The sequence below is a fragment of the Cryptomeria japonica genome, chromosome 8 (genome assembly GCF_030272615.1).
Source record: "Cryptomeria japonica chromosome 8, Sugi_1.0, whole genome shotgun sequence".
Taxonomy (NCBI): domain Eukaryota; kingdom Viridiplantae; phylum Streptophyta; class Pinopsida; order Cupressales; family Cupressaceae; genus Cryptomeria; species Cryptomeria japonica.
In genome coordinates this window covers 20,462,133-20,473,167 of record NC_081412.1, presented here as the reverse complement: position 1 = coordinate 20,473,167, position 11,035 = coordinate 20,462,133, and the positions used below count along the sequence as shown (strand labels likewise).

At 34.6% G+C, this 11,035-nt stretch overlaps 1 pseudogene; it reads right to left on the bottom strand.

The window, feature by feature from the left end:
- Nucleotides 1–2,513: 2,513 nt before the first annotated feature.
- LOC131067685 (sesquiterpene synthase Cad-like) lies at nt 2,514–5,691 on the bottom strand (annotated as a pseudogene).
- Between the last annotated feature and the right edge of the window lie 5,344 nt (nt 5,692–11,035).

The window sequence follows — 11,035 nt, the reverse complement described above, 5'->3', positions numbered from 1 at the left end:
AAGTAAATTGTAAAAAAAACATTTATTCATCAAGTTTTGTACAATTTTTTAAACTAGTATATAATAAGGATTAGTAGCTCTAGTCATTTTGACATTATATCAATTCAAAGGTGTCTTGAATAGTTATCTACTTCAAAGCATATCTTTACAAGCAAAATCTTTTTATATTTAGATGATAAGGTTCTATATCCAAAAGCGTTAAAGCAAACTTAAAAAGTGCTACAATAACATTTAAATGCACTACAAAAATTATCAAGTGCGCTAGAATAATCTTCAAAAGCGCTAAAATCTAACATGGCTATTAAGGGGAATTTCAACTCCTCTCATTGATTGTAAGATCTAATTATAAGTGAGGAATTCTTCCTAGATTCTATTCAATTCATCCTTGACAGGAAATCAATCACGAATATATGCTTACATGAAGATTGACATAATTTTCTGATCCATGACGTCTAGATATTGAAGGATTCTTAAAGAATATGGTGGGATGGAATTTCACCTTGATGCTTGAAGATGATAGTGCTTGAAGGTGGATGTGAATGGAATATAGTGGATGTGAAGATGAACTAGACGAATGCTTTTATATAGGGTTCAAAAGGCATTTCCATGATTACATTGACCTCCAATGTTTAAATTAAGACATTGTGATCTAAAACCAACTGGTGGGAAGTGAGCACTGACATGTTCAAATTTGGGACTTGTCTATGGGGACAAGGGCCCTTGTCTACCCAAAATAGGGTGACAAAGCTAAGAATATGGTACACTCAACTCAAGATAGGGACTCAAATCACCATCCAAGAAAATGACACCAGTTTCAAGGTAAAAGGCCAAAAACGGACTTGGATGAGAGCTAAAATTGGTCAGACTAATGTAGGGGCACAAAAAGTGGTATAAATTGTATAGGGTTACAATTTATGATGCTACAGAAAGGTAAGAGGGATGTAGGGGAACTAATAGATTAACCTTGAGGCAAAAGGATGATCGAAAGCTTGATAATCCAAAAAACTTAATATTTCACCACTTTTTACCTTTTGACTTGGTTTTTTGACTAGGGCCTGAGCATAGGGACATGAAAATTTGGAAACCCACAGGGGCTTCATTAGCTAGGCAATATTATATCACATGCATTCATATTTGGGGGTTTAATATCGCAAAAATAAAAGAGAATATATTGCCTAGCTAGTGAAAATAAGGAGGATTTTAATTCGGGCTATGAAAAAATACAATATCTGGTGAAAATAGGGGGTTTTTTAATTCAGGATATGAATTGGGAGGGGGTGACAAAAAAGGAGTTTAGGGCAATAATTTTTTAAAATAGGGGGATTCTTTAGTATGCCATGAACACACGTGATATAACCCTGGTTCACTAAGTGAAGCCCCTGTGTGTAAATCCTAACACAATGGTTGTCATATTGCTTCAATTTCATTATATAATACCTAATTATAAAATCCATTATATTTTTCGTAAATGATATAGAAAGAAAATTTCTTTATATTGTAATTTTTCTCAATAAAATTTGAATAGTAAATTTTGATGAAAAATAATATTAACATAACATACATATTTGACTATTCCAAATAAATAATTAAATAATTACTACTAATAAATAATAGTATCTTATAACTTAAAGAAATTTTTTAAAATAAAACAAACCACGACTTAATATTAAGATTTCTCTTAATAATGACTTGTTGATGGGATTTTAAGGGATAATTCTCCAAAATCTGATGTTTCTTGGCAAGCTTCGGAGAAGGGTTGGGAGAAGATTAACTTTGATGGTTCTTCTAGAGGCAATCCAGGTGTTTTAGGTGTGGGGTGCATGGCTCGAGATGATGAAGGGAAAGTTCTGATCAAAGGTGCTCAAAGATCGTAGGATGGTACAAATAGTGAGGCAGAGGCTCAGGTGGTGCTTCTAGTAGTAGAAAGGTTGACCATGTCTACAAGAGGCTTGTTTTAATCTTCAAAACACATGAAACATTATTTTTGTAAATGATGGTCATGCATAGGTGGCTACACTCTTCTTTTCTTTTTATGTTTGAGACATCTTGTGTAATACACTTAATTGGGTTTCATTCCCCAAACTTTCCTGCATTAACCACATCCTAACCACATCCACTCATGATAGTGTCTAGTCAAGTCTTGTAGTGCTGCTAGAATTTTGTAAGTCATCTTTGTCTATGTTTAGAACATTTTATATTTTGTTAAGTAGATATTTAAAAAAATAAATTATAAACTTTGTTGGTAGACTTGATTTTAATTTTAGAAGCTTTTTATTTATATGGTTTTGTAAAATATTCAAGTAAACTTATTTCCCATTTTTACATTCAAAGAAGTATGTTATTTTCATATTTCAAAAACTATTTTCCACAAACTCACACTCTCAACATAAGTCTGATTGTAATTGATTGATACAATAATATACATCATTTGAGAACACATGAATATTTTTGACAATTATCCAAATATTCTTCATAAGATTTAAGAATCATTACAAAACATTTCATTAATTTACAAAATATCAATTCTAGTTACTTGAAATAAGGTGTGTGACTACACTTTATCATATCTATAAGTTCATATTTTGTGCATAGATATAGATGCAAATATAAGCATCTATATATTTGTTACATCAAAGGTATAGGATTGATCAAGAGTTTCATTATGTCATCTTTTGTACCCTTGAATGAAGTTGAAAGTCCATCAATGTCCCTCCATAAGAAAGCTACCCATCTATACATACAATCAAAATACACTTTTTTGCAGCATGTTGGTATATCTTTCTCATAAAATAAAAAATCTTTGGTTAACTCTTCCATGTGTAACTCGGTGAGAATGCTTGCATGCTCCAAAGCTTGCTCCATCGTGGTCCCAGGGTTATCTCTTATGTAACAATCTAGCCAAGAAGCATTCTCTCCATTTTCAAGTTGTTCCTTCAAAATGAAATATGCTCATTTAGAACAAGGATATATAAGTGATTTTTTATTTTTAAAATCTATGATTCATGGATAATAAGATAGGTTTAGCTAAGTTTGGTCGATAAATACCTGGAAATCTTTGCAATCGTCAGTTAATCTACAACCCAACATTACATCAAGCTCAATTTTTTTTATTCTTTCTAGAATATCATCAGGAAGAGATGTGTTAATCAAAAGCATTGGAAATAGTGTGACCATGGGTACAGTTGAAGAGTTGAGGGCATTCTTCAAATATTCATCCGAAGTAGGCCGATAGTCAGTAGCAATCCATTCTGCATCTTTAAATTCTGCAAAAATAAGATTTGTCCACTGCAATAGAAGATATATGAAATATATTGTAAGATTTATAAGTATTTTACACAAAAAAAAGATATTTGTTTATATATTTTAATATCAAATGTTTGATAGATAAATTTGATCTTGTGACTTACATATTCTTGCATCCACTTGCGTGCACGTGGACTATGTATTTTCTCCGCTTCATCAACTAATTCCGTGTATGTTTCATGTGTAAATTCCAAACAAATTTGCATAAATTTGGGAAAATGATCCATCATAGACATATCCCAACTGAGTAAGCATGAAATGAAAGAAAATTAGTTATTTTGTTAAAGAAAAATGATAATCAAATAATATTTATGATTCCCAATATGACGCTCCACAAATTAATAGAAAACACTATACTTACTTGATCACAGCTTCCTTAAAATGTATAAGCTCATCATAGGTTCCATAAGTGTCAAAAATGTCATCAATGACTGTAATTATGGTACCCAGTTTAGCATATCCAACTCGAGTTAGAGAGAATTCATGTTCATACAATCCACAGGCATATGCAAGATAATACTCCACATGTCGGTGTCGAAAGAAATTAAGCTTGTTTACATTTGCTTCAGTCCACCATCTACACATTATATCATCACATACATGTTATTCCGATATAATTGATATCACAAGTACTCTAAATGACATAGTAAACTATTTTATTTAGTTAACAAAATTTTCATTTGTAGATATATTACTTGGATATAATTTTGAGCTCAATCTGATGTTGAGCTTGTATTATGTTGAAATCTAATATTGCCGCTTCCAAAATATTTTGACAAATCTCATTTGGAATCCTGAAAGAAAACATCATGTTCAAATAAAATAAGTTAGCTCAGATTTTCATCCTCTCTTGTCTATAACTATTAAGATCACACTCAAAATTGACTTCATGAACAATAAAATATGTTAGTAAAAGTAGAATATTTTATATTTGAGTTCTATCTAATCCAAGAAGAAGATTTAACATATGCAAAACAAAACAGATGAATCTTCACATTTCAGGTACCTTAAAAAAATGTGTTTAGAAGAGAAAAGATTGATGTACTCACTTATAAACGCCCTCCATTGACATCCAAGAATCAACATCTTGTCTAAATATTTGTATGGAGCTCCATGCTTCCCATCGTGGATTTCTGGATCTCCAAGAAAATTTCAGAAAGTAATCAACCTGCAGATTTTAATGAAATGGACTACTTGTTAAATCAATACTGTGGAATAAAATAATTTTATAACAACTTAATGATTAAAATAGAATGCAGTACTTGCCTCTGTCAAAAGCTGGCTTTTCTCGTGGCTCTGTCCAAGTGTTTGTTGAAGGTATCGAGAGGCAAATGATTTAGCTTCTCTCAGAATTGTTTCTCCTGGAAAACAAATCTCCGCAGCTTGATATAAACTCAACACACTTCTTATTTCATTGTCGCCTTCTTCAGCCGATGGCGTCAAAACGAACTGTCCATTTCATCTTGAAAATTTCTAAATACCTCTGCTTGGATCAGAACAAAATATTGTTAAATGTCAAATTATTTCAGAATACTTGTGATCTGATTAAATCGATAGCTATTGTTAGAATTGAAACAGCAGAGTTTAAAATAGAAACCTGGAGATACATGATATCCATTGAGGCGAAGAATTCGAAATCCCAAAGCGGTAGAGCGGAGATCTGCAGTGGAATTTTGACTCCCCCATGAAATACCATTTACATTCCAATACCTGTTTAAAGAGATATAATCAGTAATCAAATGAAATCGGCAAGTAAGAGAAATGAAATGTATTGAATCAGAATGAATGGAAAAGTGGAAGGCACGGCAGTACTTGTAAGTATAGTCAAGAAGCACTTTGATTTCTTTTTCAAAATATCGATGAATTCCTAATCGTTGCACAGCGTCAACTATGAAGAATCTCTGAAGCAGGTCAGAAGAGGAGGGACAATTTTCTCCGTCTCCAAGCAGAGGATTGAATGCGTTTTCCTTGATCTGCTGAATCAAGCTTTCCACCCTCTCACGGTACGAAGCTTCCTGTTGATCAACAATTAAACAAGCAAAGCAGGTTAAGTCAAAACAGAACAATGAAGATTGAGGTTGGAGATAAATCAAAACAGAACCCACATAAATGAATGAATGAATGAGCAAATTAAAGAATTAAAGAGAGACACCCACATACCCCATATGGCGATGAAAGGGATTGGAGGAAATCGTTGTGCCAAACATTGGCATGATATTTGCCCATCCTTCGATCCACCAATTTCTCATTCTCTGAAATTTGACAACTTCGATCCACCAATTTCTCATTCTCTGAAATTTGACAAGTTGCTACTGCAGCCATTCTTTGTTTGTGAATAATAGAGAGTGCAAGTGCAGAAAAAGAAGGAATGGGAAGAATGTGAGTGCAGAAAAGAAGGAATGGGAAGAATGTGATTGCAGAAAAGAAGGAATGGGAAGAGGTATTTATTGTAATGTAATGTTCCACGCTCGTGGTGATGGAAATTTGAAGGAAGTTGTCAAAATTGGGCGTCTGAGAAAAATTGGGTCGCGTCAATGTTCAACGCTCAGTGATTTCGCAGCCAAATTTCAATGAAGTAATTTCACTTGTGGTCATGTGCGCAAATACGAGACAGTATTAAATTGGGATAAAGTTGGTAGAGAGTGCATGTATACATCTTGCTTTATTTTTTGCATGCTTTGCATTTACATTTTCGCACTGATTTTTTCATGCCTGATTTTTTTTTTAATTCTTTTAACAAACTTTTTATGCTAATCACTCATTAATTTTAGGGTCTTATAATCAGTGAATTTTATTAAAGTTTTAATAAGTGGGTCTTTAATAAATAAATTTTAGAAAAAAAAATCATTTTTTTTGGGTCGATAAAGGCAAAGCCATAGAACTTAAAATCACAAAAAGATAGGGGAGAGCATATCTCTCAAAATTTGAATGGAGGCAACTGCAACGGTTATGTTCTTCACACACGACCCCAACCTCTTCTATGACCACGACCACGACCGCTTGGATGACCCCTGCTATGGCCCGGACCACTGCTCCCACCACTTTCAGAAACACTCAGCGTGACAACCAAAGATTCTCCATTTGGGAGAGGAGGGTCAATATGTTCTTCTTCCTGAAGGAAGCCATTAAGAATTGCATATTCTTGAAGTCCTCCTTATTATGGTCTCCAGGCTGATTAGGGAGGATTCTCCACTTCAAATAGTCTACAACCGCTGAAACATTTTGTCTGTACTTTCTCCTGGCATGCCCTTTTAGGTCCAGAAAGAGAGGATAGAAGGTGAAATTTTCTGCTTCTCCATTGGTAGCATCAATATCTACAAGCCTCAGAACACTCGATGACATTTTCTCCTTCTTCATGGGTAGCCTCAATTTACCTGTAAGCCTTAGGACACTCGAACCAGGTAGGGAATAATATAAGACCTTGTCAAGCCCACGTAATAGTTTAGGTTCAAAGAGCTTAGAGGCCAAGGCAGAGGTGATACCTTCAGAGAACCTTGTCTCAAGAACAATAACCATGAACCGAGAGGAAATCTGCGTGTTATCCCTGTAGAATTCCTTTCTATCCAGGTGACCTTGACCCAAAATCATTTTTGTTGCGATGAGAATGAGGGGGTTAACCGTGCGGAGCAAGCACTTCAGTTTGAGGTCTGTTATTTCCTTGAAGCAACATTGATGAACATGACTGGAAAGAGAGATTTGCGTATCAACCCCAAGGCAAAGAATGGGGTGTGAAGATAGCTTGATAACAATCCTAGAAGGAGGCTTTGCCATTGCCAATTCTGAAGCAAAGAAACCTTGCAGAAAAACCAAGAAAGCCGAGCAGCCTGCAAGGAATGGGTTAAGAAAAAAGACGAATCAAATTATTGAAGAGGGTGAAATGCCTTCAATTAAGATGGCAATTATTCCACTCGAGAGAAGTTTGCTGCCTTCATTATTGGGTTGTATTATAGGACCTAGCCAACCTGCGAGCAGATGCAAACTTCTTCTCTTTTCCCTTAGATATGCCTCGACAACCTCAAAATGGGCATGCCATCATGACATAAAAGTGATCAACACATCAAATCATTTAAAGCTATCTGCTTTAAGCTCAATCTCATCCAACTTTTCTTTCTGACCTCATAGTCATCTGAGAAAACTACCTAGTAATCCTCCATAAGATAAGGTGAGTGGCAACTGTTGTTAATGAATTCCAAGATGAAGAGATTTTTCTATATTTAGAGGGGGGATTCCATACAAGGTTTTCAAAACAAAATTTTTAAAGCTATGTACCAATCATAATTTTGAGCATCTAGAGTATCCTAGAGGTACTTGTGTAGTGGTTTCTTTGAATCTAAACTTAATCTTGTTGTAGATAAGGATTCATCACCACTTCTTCATCAATAGTTGCAAAATGTGCCTTTTGAGTTTGAAATAATTGCCTAGGAGGTTTTTCCCAATGGATTTTCTCCTTTTCCTATTGATTTTAATTTGGTACATCATTAGTCTTTGTTCCAAGACTCAAATCACTTTTTATCCATCTAGTTACGCCTAAGGGCGGTACTAATTAAGTGTGTAATATTCTACATAGAATATTTATTCTAGATAATTTTTTCTTGCTGATGTTGTCTACCATGGATAAGCTTGTTGAGGTTTACTTTCTTGCATAGAGTTTCATAACCCATATTCTAGTGAGCAATTGTTATTCTTGCTAGCCCATCCTCTTGCTATATATTTGTCAATCATATTGTGAGTTTAGCAAATCCGTTTTGACTACTGCATTGCACATTCTATATTTTAGTTAATCCCTTAACTTGTTGATAATAACAATTTATTCTAATATCTTGGCTATTCCTACAAGAAATGCCAATAGCCTAGATAATCTTAAAATGCCACAATAATACAGAAGCAAGCAAGCTTAACACAAATAAGAATAGAAGAGAATGGTACAAGAGCTTATTTGGATCAAAATAAAGAAACTAGAATTTGGTGCTTAACTAACTACCATCTAAAAATAAATGGCGAGAATCTAAAATAATATCAATGTCTTTTAATGAAACATGACCAATATTTAAGTAAATCAGTCAAAATTGACCATAATTCATATGTTAATCATATATTTTCAAATTCTTCTCCATGTGTGTGTGTGTGTGTGTGATATTTTAAAAAAGGGTATTTTGTCCTTGTAGGCGTGAATATATGATGATTATGTCAATTTAAGTGTTTTTAATCGGAATTCCTAGTAACAATAGTTAGCCTTCAATTTTTTAACAAATTATATTCATTGGTTTTAAACGTAATTCTTAAACACCAAATAGGTTAATAGGTTAAAGGTATATTTTTTCTAATAAAAATATTAAAATTATTTGCCACTTTTATATGTTATTAGAGTAAATTTTTTTTGATTCTTTAACAATTTAACCATTTTACATGTTTAAACAAAGTATGTAGAAACTTAAGATGTATAAACTATATTTTTTTGTATCATATTTTGGAGGAGGAGAAACATATGAAATTCAAATTGAATGGTGGCAACTGCAATAGTTACGCTCTTGGCACATGACCCCTACCCTTTCTACAACTACCACCACGACCGCTTGGATGACCCCTGCTATGGCCCGGACTACTGCTCCCTCCACTTTCAGAAACACTCAACATGACAACCTAGGATTCTCCACTCGGGAGAGTTGGGTTGATAGGTTCTTCTTCCCAAAGGAAGCCATTAAGAGTTGCATACTCTTGAAGTGCTTCTCCTTATTATGGTCTCCAGGATGATTTGGGAGGATTCTCCACTTCAAATAGTCTACAACCGCCGAAACATTTTGCTTGTGCTTTCTCCTGGCATGCCCTTTTAGGTCCAGAAGGAGAGGATAGAAGGTGAAATTTTCTCCTTCTTCATGGGTGGCCTCAATATATGCAAGCCTTGAAACACTCGATGTCATTTTCTCCTTCTTCATAGGTAGCCTCAATATTTGCAAGCCTCGAAACACTCGAACTAGGTAGGGCATAATATAGGACCTTGTCAAGCCCACCTAATAGTTCAGACTTAAAGAGCTCAGAGGCTTAGGCAAAGGTAATACCTTCAGAGAACCCTGCATCAAGAACAAAAGCCACAAACCGAGAGGAGATTTGTGTGTTATCACTGTAGAATTTCTTTCTATCCAGGTGACCTTGACCCAAAATTATTTTTGTTGCGATGGGAACGAGGGGGTTAACCGTGTGGAGCAAGCGCTTGAGTCTGAGGTCTGTTATTTCCTTGAAGCAACATTGATGAAAAGGATTGGAAAGAGAGATTTGCATATCAACCCCAAGGCAAAGAATGGGGTGTGAAGATAGCTTGATAGCAATCTTGGAAGGAGGCTCTGCAATTGCTAATTCTGAAGCAAAGAAACCTTGCAGAAAAAACAAGAAAGCCATGCAGCTTGCAAGGGATGGGTTAAGAAAAAAGACGAATCGAATTCTTGAAGAGGGTGAAATTCCCTCAATTAAGATGGCGATTATTCCACTCGTGACAAGTTTGCTGCCTGTATTATTGGGTTGTATTATAGGACCTAGCCATCCTGCAAGTAGATGCAAACTTCATCTCTTTGCCCTTAGATAGGCCTCAACAACCACAAAATGGAGATGCCATCATGACATAAAATTGATTAACACATCAAATCATTTAAAGCTATCTTCTTTAAGCATATTCTCATCTAGCTTTTCTTTCTGATGTCATAGTCATCTGAGCAATCTACCTAGCAATCTTCCATAAGATTTAAGGTGAGTGGCAATTGTTGTTAGTGAATTTGAAGATGATGAGATTTTTCTATATTTAGAGGGGGGATTCTGGAGACAAGGTTTTTAAATCAAAAATTTTAAATCTATGTACTAATCATAATTTTGAGCATCTAGAGTATCGTAGAGGTACTTGTGTAGTGGTTTCTTTGAATTTGAACTTAATCTTGTTGTAGAGTAAGGATTCATCACCAGTTCTTCATCAATAGTTGCAACATGTGCCTTTTGAGTTTGAAATAATTGGCTAGGAGGTTTTTCCTAATGGATTTTCTCCTTTTCCTATTGGTTTTAATTTGGTACATCATTAGTCTTTGTTCCAAGACTCAAATCACTTTTTCTCCATCTAGTTACGCTTAAGGGCGGTACTTAGTGTGTAATATTCTACCTAGAATATTTCTTCTAGATAATTTTTTCTTGCTGATGTTGTCTACTATGGATAAGCTTGTTGAGGTGTACTTTCTTGCATAGAGTTGTTGGCATTTGACACTCTATTGGTTGGTTTCACTATGTTGTCATTGATGGTAACATCATTTTGGGTTCGGGCTTCATATGGTGTACCGAAAGGCACTTCACAGATTCTACATCGGCACTGGTACCGGTAGGTTTGAAGATTTCTTTAGTCATCGACAATGCAGGCTGACATGGTATAGTAAAGTTTATCGGTATTGGAGGCCGAAATATTTTGGATTCGACATCAAAAATTTGTTTTAATGTTTATTCATTTTTGTTATATATGGCCGACATGTAATATGAAATTATATTTATCTTTGTAAGCCGACATAAGGCATAAATTTGTATAGGGTATATAGGTCAGTAAAGATTAGATCATTTTGATATGATAGGAATGTGGTATGGATATACGAATGTAATATGATGTGAAATATATCAGAGAGATTATGTATGTGAGAAATTTATTGTAAGGGTTATTCCGGTAAAGGGGTTTAGGGTTTCAACTAGAATAGACAGAGCTTAAACCGGA